The sequence below is a fragment of the Panicum virgatum genome, chromosome 4N (assembly GCF_016808335.1).
Source record: "Panicum virgatum strain AP13 chromosome 4N, P.virgatum_v5, whole genome shotgun sequence".
In the NCBI taxonomy this organism is placed as follows: domain Eukaryota; kingdom Viridiplantae; phylum Streptophyta; class Magnoliopsida; order Poales; family Poaceae; genus Panicum; species Panicum virgatum.
Window position 1 is genome coordinate 37320073 of NC_053148.1, and position 16087 is coordinate 37336159.

At 44.2% G+C, this 16087-nt stretch overlaps 1 long non-coding RNA gene across 1 annotated transcript; it reads right to left on the reverse strand.

Annotated features, from left to right (window-relative positions):
* Nucleotides 1-8197: 8197 nt before the first annotated feature.
* Nucleotides 8198-9674, reverse strand: LOC120670860. Its single transcript, XR_005673406.1, has 2 exons — nt 9492-9674; nt 8198-8568 (listed from the first exon to the last, which is right to left on the reverse strand). It is a non-coding gene; the product is annotated as an uncharacterized LOC120670860 (long non-coding RNA).
* Nucleotides 9675-16087: the final 6413 nt, after the last annotated feature.

Consider the following 16087-nt stretch of genomic DNA (forward strand, 5'->3'; position numbering starts at 1 on the left):
TGCATGATATTAATTTCATACTATTTGGGTTAGCAACATTTGGTCTACTCACTGATTGCCAGGTATGTCACAATCACTATTGAACCTACTTTGATTAGCTAAACATTGCTGTTCTTCTTTAGTTATGTGGTGGGTGCTAGGCTGCGTAAGTCTTTATTTGGGCCCAAAAAAATCCAACATAGCGGCTTGTGGGATTGTGGTGTATACCCTGTAACACCCGGTTTGGTGGCCCCATCGATGCACACAAGCTTAGCACCTACCATTGTTTGTAGCTTATTCACATTGTATAGTTTTTTGCTGTCATAATCATACTAACTGATTGCTTTATCCTCTTCTTGCCAAAAGGCCATCGAATGTACACTTCATTGCTTTGATATATAAGCATTGTTTCACCCTGTCAAAATGGTTAGTACCTATCCCCAACCAGTATATAATTACTGATGCTTATTTTGAATGCTCATACTACAGAGAAAATAAAAATACTTGATGCATATGGTTCAAACTGAGTTGAGAACTTTTAAACTGGTATAAATAAAATGTTGTTAAGTAAACCAGTATATCAGCTCTTTTGCCTATCAAGGAACAAGAATTTATCTAATAAGCATTTTGTTTATATTTTCAGTCTTGCTTATGTTGCTCTACTGACAACCTGATACATCGTCTATGCAGTCTCACTCATCAACGAGCTCCTCTAGTGATAGTGCACCTGCAACACAGGGCAACAATGCACCTGCTTCACAGGCTCACTCATCACAAACTGCTGGGAGTAGCACTCGAGCCCGCAAGTCAAGGACACAAACCAAATGGCCAGAAGACAAGGTGACTGCAACTGGACTTGATGACCAAGGTTGGCCTACCCCAGATGCTGCGAGGGAAAGATTCGTATTGGTCTGTGGCCTCATTGCTCGGGAGAGGGTGTCAATCAACAACAAGGTGGAGGATCTCACACTGGAAGAGAGGAGAGAGATGTTCACTGTTTTAGAGGAAAAGCTAGAGTACCCAGCCAATCTGTCCACAGCTGATCGTAATAAGGCAATTAAGTCAGCTATGAAAGAGATTGAGAGTTTGCAACGACGATTCAAGGCCCATTTAAGAGCAAATTTTGTCAGGCAAGACGAGCTTCCCTTTGAGAAGCATCCCTTTTTGAAGCCAGAAGACTGGGAGCTATTTGTGGAGACAACCAAATCTCCATTTTTTGGGCATGTGAGCCAGGAGATGAAAGATAAGAGAGCAAAGCACAATAAGCCGCACAAGATGGGAAGAAAAGGTTATTATGGTAAAAGGAAAGAGTGGTAGGAGGAGGATGAAAAGCTAGCTTCAGAAGGAAAAGAGAACCCTTGGGAGCAATATCCTGGACGTTCAAGGCCATATCTGCGGGCAAGTTCAGGGAAGACCACTAGTGGGGGGACATAACATTCAGTTCCCCTTTGGTGGCGGACGTAGCAGATAAGGTGAAAAGAATTGCAGCTCAAGCTAATGATGGTTCTTTCACTAGGGTTAGGGAGAATGATGATCTTACCTAGGCACTTGAGAATCTGGAGCATCAAGGTCGGGTCCGAGGCGTGTCTAGTTCACTTGGCTGGGGTAAAGGGTTTGGCGAAGAGTGTGTTGGAATGCACAGGAAGAAGAAGAAGAGGAGGTCTGATGTGGACAAGGAAGAGATAGTTGGTGAAACAATCACTAGAGTTATGGAGTTGCTAAGAGTTGCAGGTGTGCCCATACCGGATGGTCTCTGTATCACCCAAGCACGTAGATGTGAGGAAGAAGCACATGTCAATGATGAGCACAATGAGGGTCCATCACCTCAGACGGACGCAATAGATCTGCTGACAGAGCCAACTAAATGCAGTCTTTTGGATGGCGGCAGGTGTGACTTGGAGCTCGCATTAGCCACTGTCTATCTAGATCAAGAGACTTGCCATACAGTACCAGTACAGTATGGGTATGCAATGGTGCAACCTACTTACGTGTGGGCCAATGCGAGGCACATCACACTGCCTATCCCAGTAGGGGATGAGATCACAACCCTAGGTGATTCTCTCTTGCAATGGATACAGTGGCCAAGGTTGAGAATCGTTATACCACCTAGGTCGAGAGATCCCACCTCTACAGCCACATCAGCTGGTACCGCTTCAGATGCAGCTACTTTAGCTCAGCGTCAGCAAAAGCAGCCTCAGTAGAAGCAGCAGCTCAGCCAGCAGCCTAAAAAAATAAAATTGTTGCCACATTAGCCTCAGCAGCAGCAGCTCAGCCAACCTCTGCCCTAGCAGCAGCAGCTCAGCCAACCTCTGCCCCAGCAGCAGCAGCAGCTCAGCTAACCTCCGCACCAGCAGCAGCAGCTTAGCCAACCGCTGCCTCAGCAGCAGCCACAACAGCAGGAGTAGGTCAGCCAACATTCGCCTAAGCAGCAGCCACAACAGGGGCAACTCGTCCAAAGTAACCCTAAAATTTCAAACGTTGCCGCTGTTTGGACTACGGCTAATCCAAAATACAAGCCTGGTGAGCCTATGTTGTCAGAAGAGGCTTTAAAGGCTGCTGGGCCAAGTTGTGAAGTCTTGCATGCTTACTTCATGGAACAAAGTGCGAATGGTGCTACTGGCATTCCTGCAAAGGTGGCTGCATCCTACTTTGAAAGTGATGGTGAATTAAGCATCACAGTTGGATTCAATGACTTGTATGACCTTTTCAACATGGACAATCTAGACGTTGGCTTGTTGAGGTGCTGGACATTGTAAGTCCCTTCAAACTAAAATAGATATTCTTTAATTTTTACCACAAAGTTCATGCTAACAATTTGTTTATTTGTAGGAGAATGATGAAACATGCATAGGAGATGCACTGCAATATTGGGTTTTTGGACCCACAAGTATTTTTGACCACAGTGCTTCAATTCAAGACCAACGATGTAACACAAGCAATTAGAAAGGCTATGAAGCACAACATCGTGGTGGGTGCCTACAACACCGATGGCCACTGGGTACTAGTGATCATTGCTATGAAGTGGAATGTTGTTTGGTATTTAGATTCTGCTAAAAGTTTTCCATTGCGAAAGTTCAAGGACACTATAACTGTTGTGAACTAGTAAGTATATTGTAGGTTTTGTTCACAAAAATTCCATCTCTTAATGTTTCTAATCGATATTACTGATCATGCAGGTCCTATTCAGGGCACATGGAGAACAAGATTAAAACAAAGAAAAAAAGCAAACCTAAACTCACGCACAAGACAGATTTCCTGGTAAGAGCGGGGTTCTTTTTTGGTCCCTTCATACGTATTTGGTATTGCCTTAACTTGTGTCATTTTGGCACCTTCATGCAGTGTGCTCAGCAGCCGATGTTGTGTGGATTCTACGCTGCATTGAACATATTGGACCTACTCGCTGACATAAGCATTATGAAAAAGGCTTCTGTAATTATATACTGATCAGCCTTGTTTCTGCTCAGTCTTGTCATTTTGGCTCCATTTGATTTTAGAAACTGATTTTACTTGTATTCTCATAATAATTGTATTATGCAGGATTACAAACCTTCCACCAGACAAGCAGATCAAGGAGCACTAAGGATGGTCCAAGGGATGCTGTGCGAGTTCATTCTTAAGGAAATCATCGACCCAAAGGGAAACTTCTATGATGGTGCAGCAGATGCCGCGTGAGTTCATTGTAGATGTTCCGAATCTGTGTACTTGAAAGTTGAAACTTGCAGTTCATTCTGTGATGTTGAAACTTGCAGCCATAAACTTGAAATTTGTTGCCTGGCAAACTTGATATACTTGTGTATATATGTGATGTTCTGAAACTGTGATGTGTATATATGTGATGTTCTGAATATGTGATGTGTACTTGTGCATATATGTGTTATGAATGACCTGGTGGCTGCCAAATCCTGGCTGGTTCCAAGATGCAGCCAGAAAGCAGGCTAGTGCTTGTGGGGTGGCTCAAGTATAGGTAACGAGCATTAAGTAAAGCAGGTTACAAACTATAACGAGTTGGGTCATGGGTAACATCTATCTGTAACAGGCCCAAATAAATGAGCATTACCTATAAGATAAGAAGGTAGCAGTCTTTCAATAACAACCGTTACAACGCCTGACGAGTGGGCCCAGAAGGAGACACTTTGGTCATGGGTAACCCCAATTCGTAACGGGCATAACGAAATGACCGTTACCTATATTATATGAAAGTAATGGGCTTTAGTTAACGACCATTACAATATCTGACCAGTGGGCCCTGAAGGACACCTGGTAACAGATATAGGTAATGGTCGTCAGTTTTTGCCCGTTACGAAATATATGCTTTTGTAACGGTCTCTAGTCTGTACCGGTTATGAAATCTCTCTATGGGCCCATAAAAACAGCCATTATAGGTTACTGGTTACTGCTGTTGGTAACGGGTGTAGTTAAATGCTCGTTACGAATATGTGTAATGAGTAACGGGCGTGTGCCCGTTACCTTTGATCTGTCAATAGTAACACGATAAGAGTAATGGGTGTGTTGCCCGTTACCAAAAGGCCATCCGCGTCCGTTACAATTCTCTGGTTCTCACATAGTGTCATGCCTGTGGAGCGGATCGGCTTATGTCATTCTAATGCGCCACCATTGCATTACGTTCACCCGGAAAGGTGAAGCTGTAGGATTTGCAACTGCCAGACACGTCGCTACCACCGCCTCCCGGAACAATAAGACGGGCGGCCAGGCACTAATAAGTAGCGGAGTGTGCACGTAGAGAGAAGGGCAATATTCTATCTTCAATGCATGTGGTATGTTGTGGACGAAGCCACATTTTCAAAAAGTCCTATAGTGACGACGGACATCATCTCCCTAAGGTGACGGATATTAGCCCGTCACTTATGGTAGTCTTAATCCGTCACCTATGTCAACATATAGGTGATGAGCATCATTCTTTTGTGTGTTAAAATAAATATTTCCAGTATGAATAAAAATCAAAAAAATATTTTCTTTTCCCCACCGCGTGATTTTTTCAACTGTTACCAAGATTCGAACCCACAACCTCAGCCTCGCGCGTACCCTTCCCTACCACTGGGCTACACTATCAGATGTGACCAACAATGAAATATTTTCCTTTTATCATCACTTTCAAATGTCTTATATAACTCATTTCACAGCTATAACAATCTCAAATGAAAATATTTTAAACTACAAAGTTGTAGATCTGGTCGCGACCTACAACTTTCATATATATTTTTTTTTCCATCTGAGGTCATTTGAAAATTTTAAAAATTCAAAATTTAAACCATGTATTTGGGTGCCAAAACAACCTCAACTGAAAAAATTTCAACTACAAAGTTGTAGATCTGGTTGAGACCTACAACGTTTGTATAGACATTTTTTAGTCTGAGGCAATTTAAATTTTTCAAAAATCGCGTGTTCAAATATTATAAAAAGTCAAAAAGGTGGCGCGCCTTGATGTTGCACGTTACCTATGTCATCACAAAAGTGACGCACTTTGATAATGCCTGTCACCTTTGACTTGTCATAGCCCGTCACCTATACTAACCTTATAGATAACGTGTTTTAATATTGCTCGCCACCTATATGAAACTTATAGGTGACGGACTATAAATGTGGCTCGTCACCTATAATAAGGTGACATGCTTTGATGTTGCACGTCACCTATGTTATAAGATATATGCCATAAGATAGGTGATGGGCAATGTTTTAAGGAGCCCCCAAGGTGTCAAAGGTGACGTGCATCATCTTCGCGCATCACCCATATTGCAAAGGTGACGCGTAACAACAACACGTCACCTTAGAGCGTTTCTTACATAGTGTTTCGTGGTGTAACTAGGACTTGTTGAAATTGCATGGACGACAACATTAGAAGGTGTTAGAAAGTGTCTGTTGTACACCAGTAAAAAAACAATCTTCTGTTGGATAACGTGACTCATATAATAATATTTAGAAAAGTTTGTTTACTACCCTTATGAATCCACTTTAATTTGTCCAGTTGACCTCCAAGCAAAATTTAGGTTCAATTTATTCAGCTGAGCAATTTTAATTGGTCTAATCTATCCTCTAATGGGATTTTTCTTTTCTATTTTTCCATGTACAAATTCAATTTGAATTTCAAATTTTATTAGTGGATAGAAGATCTGATGCCTTACATTAAAAGAATAAATTAAGAATTTTTCATTGTTATTTTCATAGGTTAGAAAAAATAATACGAAATTGATCTTAGAGATTCAATTATGTATGAAAATTAATCATAAAAAATTCCTAGTATACATTTTTGGCATAGGTCATCATGTTATAAGTCACCTTGCAAAATTTGAAATTAAAATTCCACTTGTACATGAAGGGAAAAAAAAACAAAACTTATTAGGGGTAGATAGGACCAACTAAAATAGTTCATGCAAGTAAATTGAGCTTAAATTTTTTGGACAAAATTGAGCTTAATTTTGTTGTGGACAAAGTGGGTTTTTTGAGGGGAGTAAAGCGAACTTTTTTAAAAAATATTTCTTACTTATTGAATTGATCATCAAACACATGGAGGACAATTATACAGTGCTTGCTCTTTTCTTGTCCCCTGGAGTGGCCGCTGCGTGTTGCCGGGAGCGGGGCCTGCCGTTGGGATTGTGAGTGGTGGTTAGGGGCGGATCCAGCGGTGGGTCTAAAGGGCCTCGAGCCCCTCCTACCGCCGAGAATCCCATGAAGCCTCCCCTAAGCCCCTCTACAAATTTGAGGAGAAAGAAGGAGGGAAGGGGAGGCGGGAGGAGGAAGAATAGGAGAGCCCCTGCTGGATCCGCCTCTGTGTGCTACCTTTAGTAAGCGTAGGGATGTAAATGGTACGGATATTTCCCAACTGTATTCGAATTTAATCCGGTCTCGAAGAGTTTTTATTCGTCCATATCCGATTTCGGGTATTCAATATTTGTAACCGATCCGTATCCAAATACTAAAATGTTACATTTTTATGATGTCGATATCCATTATAATCTTATCCGGCAAAAACTAACACTATCTATATTCGACTCCGTATTTTAATAAAAATATAAAAACAAATATGATATCAATAGTATCCATCCGTATTCGATCCGTCTAAGTAAACCCTGTGTGCGGCCAGGAGCGTCTGCCGTGGTCGTCTCGAGTGAGCCTCAAGCACGGCCAGGAGCCGGAAAGGCGGCGGACAGGTCGGCCCACATGGCCGGTTCACCATTGACAGCTTTCCTGCAAAACATGCGAGGGAGGGAGGACAGGGCGCTCCCTCCGCATCACGCAAGGGAGTGGAGAAGGGAGGGGTGCTCCCCATGGATGGCGCTCTCGTGTAGGGCAGCCCGAATCAAAGCACGGCGACAGGGGCGGAGCTACATGTCTTTATCCGGATCAGCCAACCCCGATAAAATCTGGCAAATCCAATGGAAATTCCTATTTCTAGCAGCTTTGACCCCAGCCTTCTAATGAACAAGTCCCCAACGGTCAGCTCAGGCGCTCAGCTGGCTTCGCCCCCTCACGGCGACGAATGGGTTTGTCCGCAAGGCGAGCACAGACAACGCAAGGGAGGATTTGGAAGGCGGCTCGGCTGGTCTGCAGGAACAGACCATAGGGAAGGGGCTGGGAGTGCGCGTGCGGTCCGTCGGTGTTGGAGCAGACAGAGCGTGTGAGAGACACCCGATTGGCGTCGAGTCGTGTGCAGGTAAAAGAGAGGCGAAGGTAGATAGATTAGTAATTTCCAGTGGCTTCTCATCAGAATCAAATATAAAATAGGTATGATGTCCTACTATAATAAATCGACTACAATTGCAGTGTTTTTTTGACAGCCACATCTTTTCATTAGTGGCCTACATACCGATCCGTCAGCTAACTTTTCCCTAGGACTAATTCAATGATTAGAGAGTGTGTAGTACAAGTTCCCAAGTTCAGTCTTTGTGGGTGTCCCATGGACAAAAGAAACTCTTCTATTCATCCAGGCTATCCATTGGAAAAGCAGCGGTCGACATTGTGAGGAACGGAAGCGACCCGATGGACTAATCTGTCAAACAACTGCATTGTTACATTTACGTAACTATGAAATGTGATCAAAAGTTCTTGATATATTAAGGTTGTGTTTGGCAGACCTCCCATGTATAGCTGATTCCCTGCTGAATCCAGCAAGAGCTCTATCAAAAAGTTTTTTTTAGAGAGAAGTGATTCTCTACTGATTTCGCGAAGTAATTTTGTGAAATGAACTAAGAGACTGGGAGCGGAAAAAAGTAGCTTCTCTTGATTCTCCATCCTAATTTTAAGAGATTATATATGCTAGAAAATAAAAAAGAATCACTTTCAGCCACAAAATCATCTCTCTCAGAGAATCAGCTCCCATAGAGAATTGAAATCAGATGGAGCTCTATCAAACAGGACCCTAATTCCTATTACAAGAAACATATAGATTTATTTGAGTTTACTGACTTGGAAAATGCAATCTCGTTCAAATGTACCAGCGTTAACAGATCAAATAAAACAACCGGATAGTCTTCTCAAATTTTATGCATTGTGTAGAATCAGGATGAGCTCCCGGGTGCTAATGACAAGAAGGTGACTGCGGACTGCACCGTGGTGGACAGGGGTTATTCGGATCTGCAATAAAGGTCAAAAATCATGGCGCGGGTTTAAAAAACAGGAAAGAAATTATTGATATATTCCAATGATTAGTAGTTCAACAAGAAAATTATTGATGCGATTGAAGTAATAGAAACATGTTCATTGTTTAAATAAATATTTTACTTTACCAGGAGCTATTTTGTGAAATTTCATATAGTGTTTCAGACGAGGTGGATAAGAAGTTAGGGAATTTATTTTGCAGTGTCATTTTTTGCCAGCCCCTAGAGTTTTTCTACCAAGAGCCCATAGCTTTTTCTATACCAGCCTAATGGAGAGAGATGGGAGTGAGAGGCTAGGAAAAGATGAGGAGTTGATAAGGTAGAAGAGACCAGTTAATTTTTAGTCCACCGATTAGGCAACTGGTCCTGAAAATGGTAATAGTTCCTATCCTTTTAGGCAATTACATCAGAGTCGTCTAATAGCTAGGTGGTCTCATGCAACATGTCACCTTAAGGTGACTTAACATACAACCTCTACACTAGATTATCTTTTTTGTTGTCTCATAGTATACTATATCCCTTATTTTATGGAATGAAAAAAAGAATATTGTGAGTAATATAATAACAACAACTTGTACCATGGTGAGAAATCGTTCTTATAGTCTTTAATAACTTATGAGGTGGTTGTTTCGTGAAGCAACCGCTTCATTTTCTCTCCTCTCTCTCTCCCCTCAAAATCATCAAAAATTCTACGTCAAATTGTACGAGACGACCTATGAGACTGATGATTTGTTGCAATGTACTTGCTCTAAGGCCTATCATCTAACAGGACCAGTCTTGAAAATATGCACCATTTCTAGATCTGGTTCTAAGGTGTGACTGATCCATAAAAGAGAGGTATTTCCACAAATAGTTTCTTTTACAAAATACCTTCTGTCCTCAGTACTTCTAAGTACTTACCACGGCCAGGGGTGCAAGGTGGGCGAGCTGCAACAAAGCTGCTTCTACATAGGAGTGCCAATAAACTGAGGACGAAAATGAGGAGACGAATCCGGCAGGGGCAGATGTTTGATGACATTCTAGCCGTTCTACAGTGTGCTCCACGACCACGAGTTGGAGATGCTGGACTCGGCGTGCTCAAATAACAGCGCTCTCCTGCAGCATGCTCGATCACATATATATAGAGGAGCTTCGGTCAAAGAGTGAACTGGGCTTTAATTACTGAGATGCGGAGGAAGGTGCCTCCGGGCGGTCACCTCACCGTGTCTTGCACGTACGAGTCATCACTTCTGACTTCTTAGTCATCTCAAATAATTGATGCCCTTAGCAAAGGGCATGCAGTTCAAAGCTAAGTAACGCCAGGTCCGCGTGGTTGAATGACCGGAAATTTCCGACGGCAGCCGGTCGTACCAAGGCAATGGCGGTCACCACTCAAGGTCTTGACGAACGAAGCTCATATCACTCTGTTCCTTAATTGCACAATCATTTCACTTGATTATTTCCTTTGTTCTCTTGTTAGCTGTTTGGACACACGCAAGTCATGGCATTCTTTACAAAAGCATTCCATTCACGTCATTCCGGCAAGCTCGACATGGACCGCGGCCTTTGGTCATTGGCGTAGTCGTGCCTGGGCGGCGGTATATTTTTTTTACAACAGCTAAACAATTAATTTACACTTTCATTATCTGAACTTTCTAAGATGTTTCATCGAGGTTTAAACCTTTCTAATGAATTATATTGCTAGTCCTTCTACTTGGTATATATCTATATGCATCATCCATATCACCTTATTTTTTTCATCTCATCATTCATATTACTCCTTAGCCTCACATGCCAATAACAAAAAAGATCCAGTTGGGCCAACAGATCATCACCTAACATTATCATACCTGTTCACGAACCAAAAACTAGCACATGGGACAGGATGGTTCATCAACCAAACGCTACCTAAGATAATATGGTTTTGTCTCTAAGACACAATAGGGGCTGAAGGACCATACTACCCCTGGCTTCTCGTTTCTCTCTGTGAATTGAAGCCGCTGGCCCGGAATGGCTTTACCCAAAGATTTGCAGCGGATTATTTGTAAGATGGTCAAGACACAAGAAAAAAAAATGGAGGAATGTCTTGAGACTCTTTAGGGGCCAAATTGAAAAGTGCAATAAGCCCACCGATAACTAGCGGTGTGGTGACTTGCACCAACTAGCTGGTTTAGATCTATTGCCAAGAATTTCCTAGAAGTGGCCGGCGGGAACTCTAGCATCCATAGTTTCTCCTCTCTAATGGTTGATGGTGGTTTATTAGCTAGTAAAGTAGTATTTCCCAAGAGAAAAAATGAATTCCCCACCAACCATTGGCCGACAAAGAAAAGCAGACGGAATGGACAAAAAGTACATTCACTTATTGACTAACTCTCAGCGTAGGTTACAAACGCTACCTAAGACAAAAAAAAAAGGATCCAGTTGGACTAACAGATCATCACCTAACATTATCATCTTCGAGAATGGCTCCCCATCCTACCTGTTCACGAACCAAAAACTAGCAAAAATGGGATAGGATGGTTCATCAACCAAACGCTACCTAAGACAATGTGGTTTTGACGACCAAGCGTAGCTTGATTGGTTGGCTTCTTAGGTGCGGGAGCCAACCCACCCGCGTTCGAGCATGCGGTCGGACATGGGTGCCTCACCTCCTCTCTTACAGCAAGTATAATAATGGGCTAGAAGCTGACTGAGATCTACATAGAAGAGTGAGAAATGAAGAAAGAGAAGGAGATCGGAGTCTGGTGATGTGCCGGCTTCGGACGGGCGGAGACGCAACACGCCTGCTGCTACTGGCTAAGCCTGCTGCTGTGCTCCCTGCTATTGGTTGTTGCTGCTGTCATTCAATAAATAGTGGTGGGGTCCGTCACCATCCATGCACGCGTTGCAGCTGGCTACCGGCGAAATCATTAACCATGCTCTTAAATGACGGACTAGTGCTTTAGGAATCTTTCCAAAAAAAAAAAATGTGGCTTTGTCTCTAGGATACCGTAGCGGCTGAAGGACCATGCTACCCCTGGCTTCTTCTCTCTCTCTGTAAAGCCCCTAGCCCGGAATGGCTTTATCCAAAGGTTTGACAGGGGAATATTTGTAAGATGGTCAAGACACAAGAAAAAAAATGGAGGAAGATCTTGAGAGTCTTTAGGGGCCAAATTGAAAAGTGCAAAGAGCATGGCCGCCATGCACGGCTGGTACGGTGCTAATTTTTGTTCAATAATTGATGTTACGTAAAGAAAATCTTAAGACAATAAATCCAATGACGATGCAGTAGTTAACTGCAAGAAAATTATTGATGCGATTGAAGTAAAAGAAACATGTTTCTTGTTTAAATAAATATTTTATTTTACCTCCTGGAGCTAATTTGTGACATCTCATATAGTGTTAAAGGCGAGGTGGATAACAAGAAGTTAGGGAATTTTGCAGTGTCATTTTCTTAAAAAAATGCAAACCTAGATAGCTCAACAGGTTAGATCTTTTGTATGGGAACCTGGTACCCAACGGTTTGGGTACTCGCATTTTTCAAGAATTTGTTCAATAACTTATGTTACGTAAAGAAAATCTTAAGATAATAAATCATTTGTTTTCTCGCCTCAAGGTAACACAGGTTCAGAAGAGTATTCAGTACTTACCAGCAGTGGTGGAACCAGGAGTAAAATCTACCTATGGTGGAGGACGAGAAACTGCGGAGGCAGTCGAGGGTGACGGCGCCTTCGTACGTCAATTTTCTACGGTTCAGCTTCAGGGAAATGGGCCGATCATAGGCTGACAGCCCAAAAGTCTAAAGCCTAAGAGCATCTCTAGAAAATTACTTATCTCTCATATCCTATATCAGCCTGTTCGGCAGCCCTATACAGTCGGGTGGGCTGCTGCTTGCTGGCTGCAGCCAGCTGCCCGCGGCTGCGTTCGGCTACTGCCAGCAGCCGAGCCGGCTATACAGGGCAGCCGAACAGGGTGTATATTTTCTCTCTCCATTACCAATAATACTTTTTATATTTTAGTAGTATGTGTTGTAGCAGATTACTTAAAGGATAGGCTGGAGGGGGGAATCCTCCTACATTTGAGCAACAGGGAGGTGTGTTTTGGCGATAAAAAATAGATATTGGCGATGGAATTGGTAATATACTGGAGCACCTCCCATTACCAAAAGAATAGATTTTTTTAGTGCTGGGAAGAGGGATGAGTAATCTGCTGGAGATGCTCTAAAGTTTTATCTTCTTCTTCCTCCAGTTTCCAACTGAACATACCTCTATTTTTATAGTGGGTGAACCTCATAGGAACTGACGCCCGGGAATTCGTCAGCCACCAGATATGGCAGCCGCCATGGCTCGCCATACTGGTGGCTCCACCACTGCTTACCGGTGCGCCAGCAAGGCGGCCATGAGAGGCTATCTGCAGTAAGCTGCTAACAAGGACCAATAAGCTTAGGACGACAATCAGGAGTCGAATCAGGCAAAAGCATGTGTTTGATGACATTCCTGCCGTTCCGCAAGATGGAGAAGGAAGAAGTTAGCAACCAAAGCAAGCACTTAGCATGCTTTCGAGGCTGCATCTCAGAACCCCCGTTTTGGTACATCTCGTGGGCAAACTGCTGGTTTTGGATCAATGGCTGGTCCTTCCTTTGCTTGGTGGCAGTGTTGGGCATGGCCAAATGCAGTCCGCTCCAGTGAATCCTTTCAACTTTGGCACTCGCCCTCAAGATCATCTTGCTACTGCTCGTGGAAACCAATCAAAGAACAAGAGATCAGGAGGAAGTGGTCACAGGCTGGGTTCTGCCCAATTTTCTGCACCTCCTGTGGGTGCTGTGAATATTGGCCAATGGTTCCCAGAATCGCGAACAGTACCTTGGGGTGCACATCAAAATGGTCAACCTCAACCAGAGAAAGAGTCCAAGAGGTCTGGGAGTTCACAGGACACGGTTCAGCAGCAGGTGGACACAGATGAAGGCAAACGTGGTAAGCCAAATGAGGGACCGAAACTGGCGACCAGAGGGGGGGTGAATGGGAGCCGATCGAAATTTCTTCTGTAATTCAAACCGTCGGTCTATATCTCAAAATCACCACACGCCCTCAAGAGTTCTAGGCAAAGTTTGGAATAGCTATGGAAGAGCAAAACCAACACACAAGACCTTAGAACGAGCGAGCGAAATCACGAAGCGAATCGGAAGCGAATCGGGAAAAATAGCAGACCTGTCTGCCTGGACCGGTCTGACCGGTGCACTGGACCGGTCTGACCGGTGCACTGGACCGGTCTGACCGGTCGTGGCTGTCCAAAAGCTGGCCGACCGGTTTGACCGGTCTTGCCGTCCGGTCTGACCGGTGGCATCCAGAAAACCCCGAAATCTTTGATTCAAACGGTGAATCTCGACCAAACGACCACGGAATTCGATGAAACTTGGGGGATAGCTTTGCACCTACCCCGTGAACATATCCCCAAGAGATCTCGTCCTAAGGATCATCATAACATGACAATTTCGGGATGAGATCAAAAGGGATGGGGTTTTCTCAAGAACTCAACAAATCCAATTCGAAAGAGCTCTCGATTCCAGAGGGTTTGGGATAGAGCTAGAAGCACGGGAATCACAACAAAGAGCTCTACGAACCATCGCAATCATGTGCACCAAAGACGAAACCAAAATCCATCACAAAAGGTCACAAAAACGACGGGATTGGATTGATTCAAAAGCCCAGAGGGCACGAGGAGGATAGGGCCTCCTTTCCCAATCACATCCAACACAAGGTCTCAACAATCCATGGACAAAATCTATCCTAAAGAGAAGAACGGGGGGAGAGAGACACAGGGGCGGCGGCCTGGGAGAAAGAGCAATTCACGGACAAGTTAAAAAGCCGCCCATAATCTAATACAAGTGAAGGGGTATTTATACCCGTGGAGACCGGTCAAACCGGTTCCATGGACCGGTCAGACCGGTTGGTTAGACCGGTCAGACCGGTGCTAGGGACCGGTCAGACCGGTTGGTCTGCAACATCCCCCTGTACACAATCTCATCTGACGGCTGAGGTTCTTTCTTCGGAACGAAGTCTTCTCCACGATGCCACCATCTTGATGAAGATCTGGTCCACGGTTTTGAAAGGTCCGTGAAACCCGGATAGATGGCCGGTTTTGAGAAAACCGCCAAAACTCCACGTGCGGGAAGATTCCCGCCTCCACGCTGTGGCCCTAGACGCCGTTCCCGCCTCGGCCTTCTGACGGCCCTAGACGCCGCCCTGACGCCCGTCACCTCCTCGCCCGCAGCGAGGCCCTAGACGCCGTCGACGCCCGTCGCCTCCATCAGTCCCGAGACCGACGCCCGTGCCTCCACGACTTGGCATCTTTAACCGCCGTCCGCCTGCATGGTTTTGTGGCGCAAACCAAGAAACCCGCCTTCCGTCGCCGCTTGCGCCCTCAATCCAGGAGTGGACGCCACAGCTGCCGCCCGGCCCGAGCTCCTCCACGGCACCTCTCCGTCGATACTCGACGCCCGTGTACCTGCAATCCAAAGACCAAGCGCACAATCACACCGCACGGTTGACAATTCACTCATCACAGGCAGGATAGAGTACTCACATTCCTCAATCTCCCCCTTGATGAGTGCATTGTCAACACACCACAAATGAGCCAAAGAAGTGATAAACAGAGAAGCAAAAAAAAACAAAGAACTCAAGCAAGTGACAAAAAACTCAGAAAGGTAGAAACAGTCACTTACTCAAGCAGAAATCGATCCCCTAAGACAAGGGCAACAGCTCGACGCAATCGATCAAAAGCCAAAACATGACTCCTCAAAGACAAAGGTATCGCTCGACGCAGTCATGCAAGAAGCAGAGGAAAAACAAGGAAAGATCAGGAGCCAAAACAAAGCAGATACTCCTCATGCAAAGCCTTTCCCTCTCACAAGTGCAACTCTCCTCAAATGATGCACTCTCAAAACCCTGAGCGCAACAAGTTTTTCAAAAATCAAACAAGTCTCCCCCTTATCCGATCACTTCTCCCAAAATTCTACCCCTTGTTGGCACATGCACACATCAAGCCTAAAAAGACCTAAAGCTCCCCATGAAGCTGAGACTCCCCCTGAACAGATGCTATGCAATGAATGCAATGCAGGAGGTGTAAGTGAAAGCATTCAGGGATACAAAGATATGAGCAACATCTAGTCACAAGCACGTGTGTATCCATAAACAAGACCTGCATCTAGCTCAACAGGGTATATCAAATCAGTCTAGAGCTAGGCAAGTTCAGTTTAGGAGAAAAAAAGCATCACCCATGATCTAGCACTAACAAGTAGGGAATGGAAAGCAGTGCTAATCATACTCATAGAGGTGATACAAACTTAGCCAAAACAAGTTGCAAACATTCATTTTTCAATCAAATTTATATCAAGCAATTCTTAATGCCAGGGGTTGAAAGCTAGTCATGCTTCACTTAGCAACGAGGCCAAGCCTATGCCAAAAGACAATCAGAAGCTTAAAGCACTCGTTTCAGTCATGCATAGCCTTGCCTGGGTTCTCACAAGTGCAAAGTGAGCC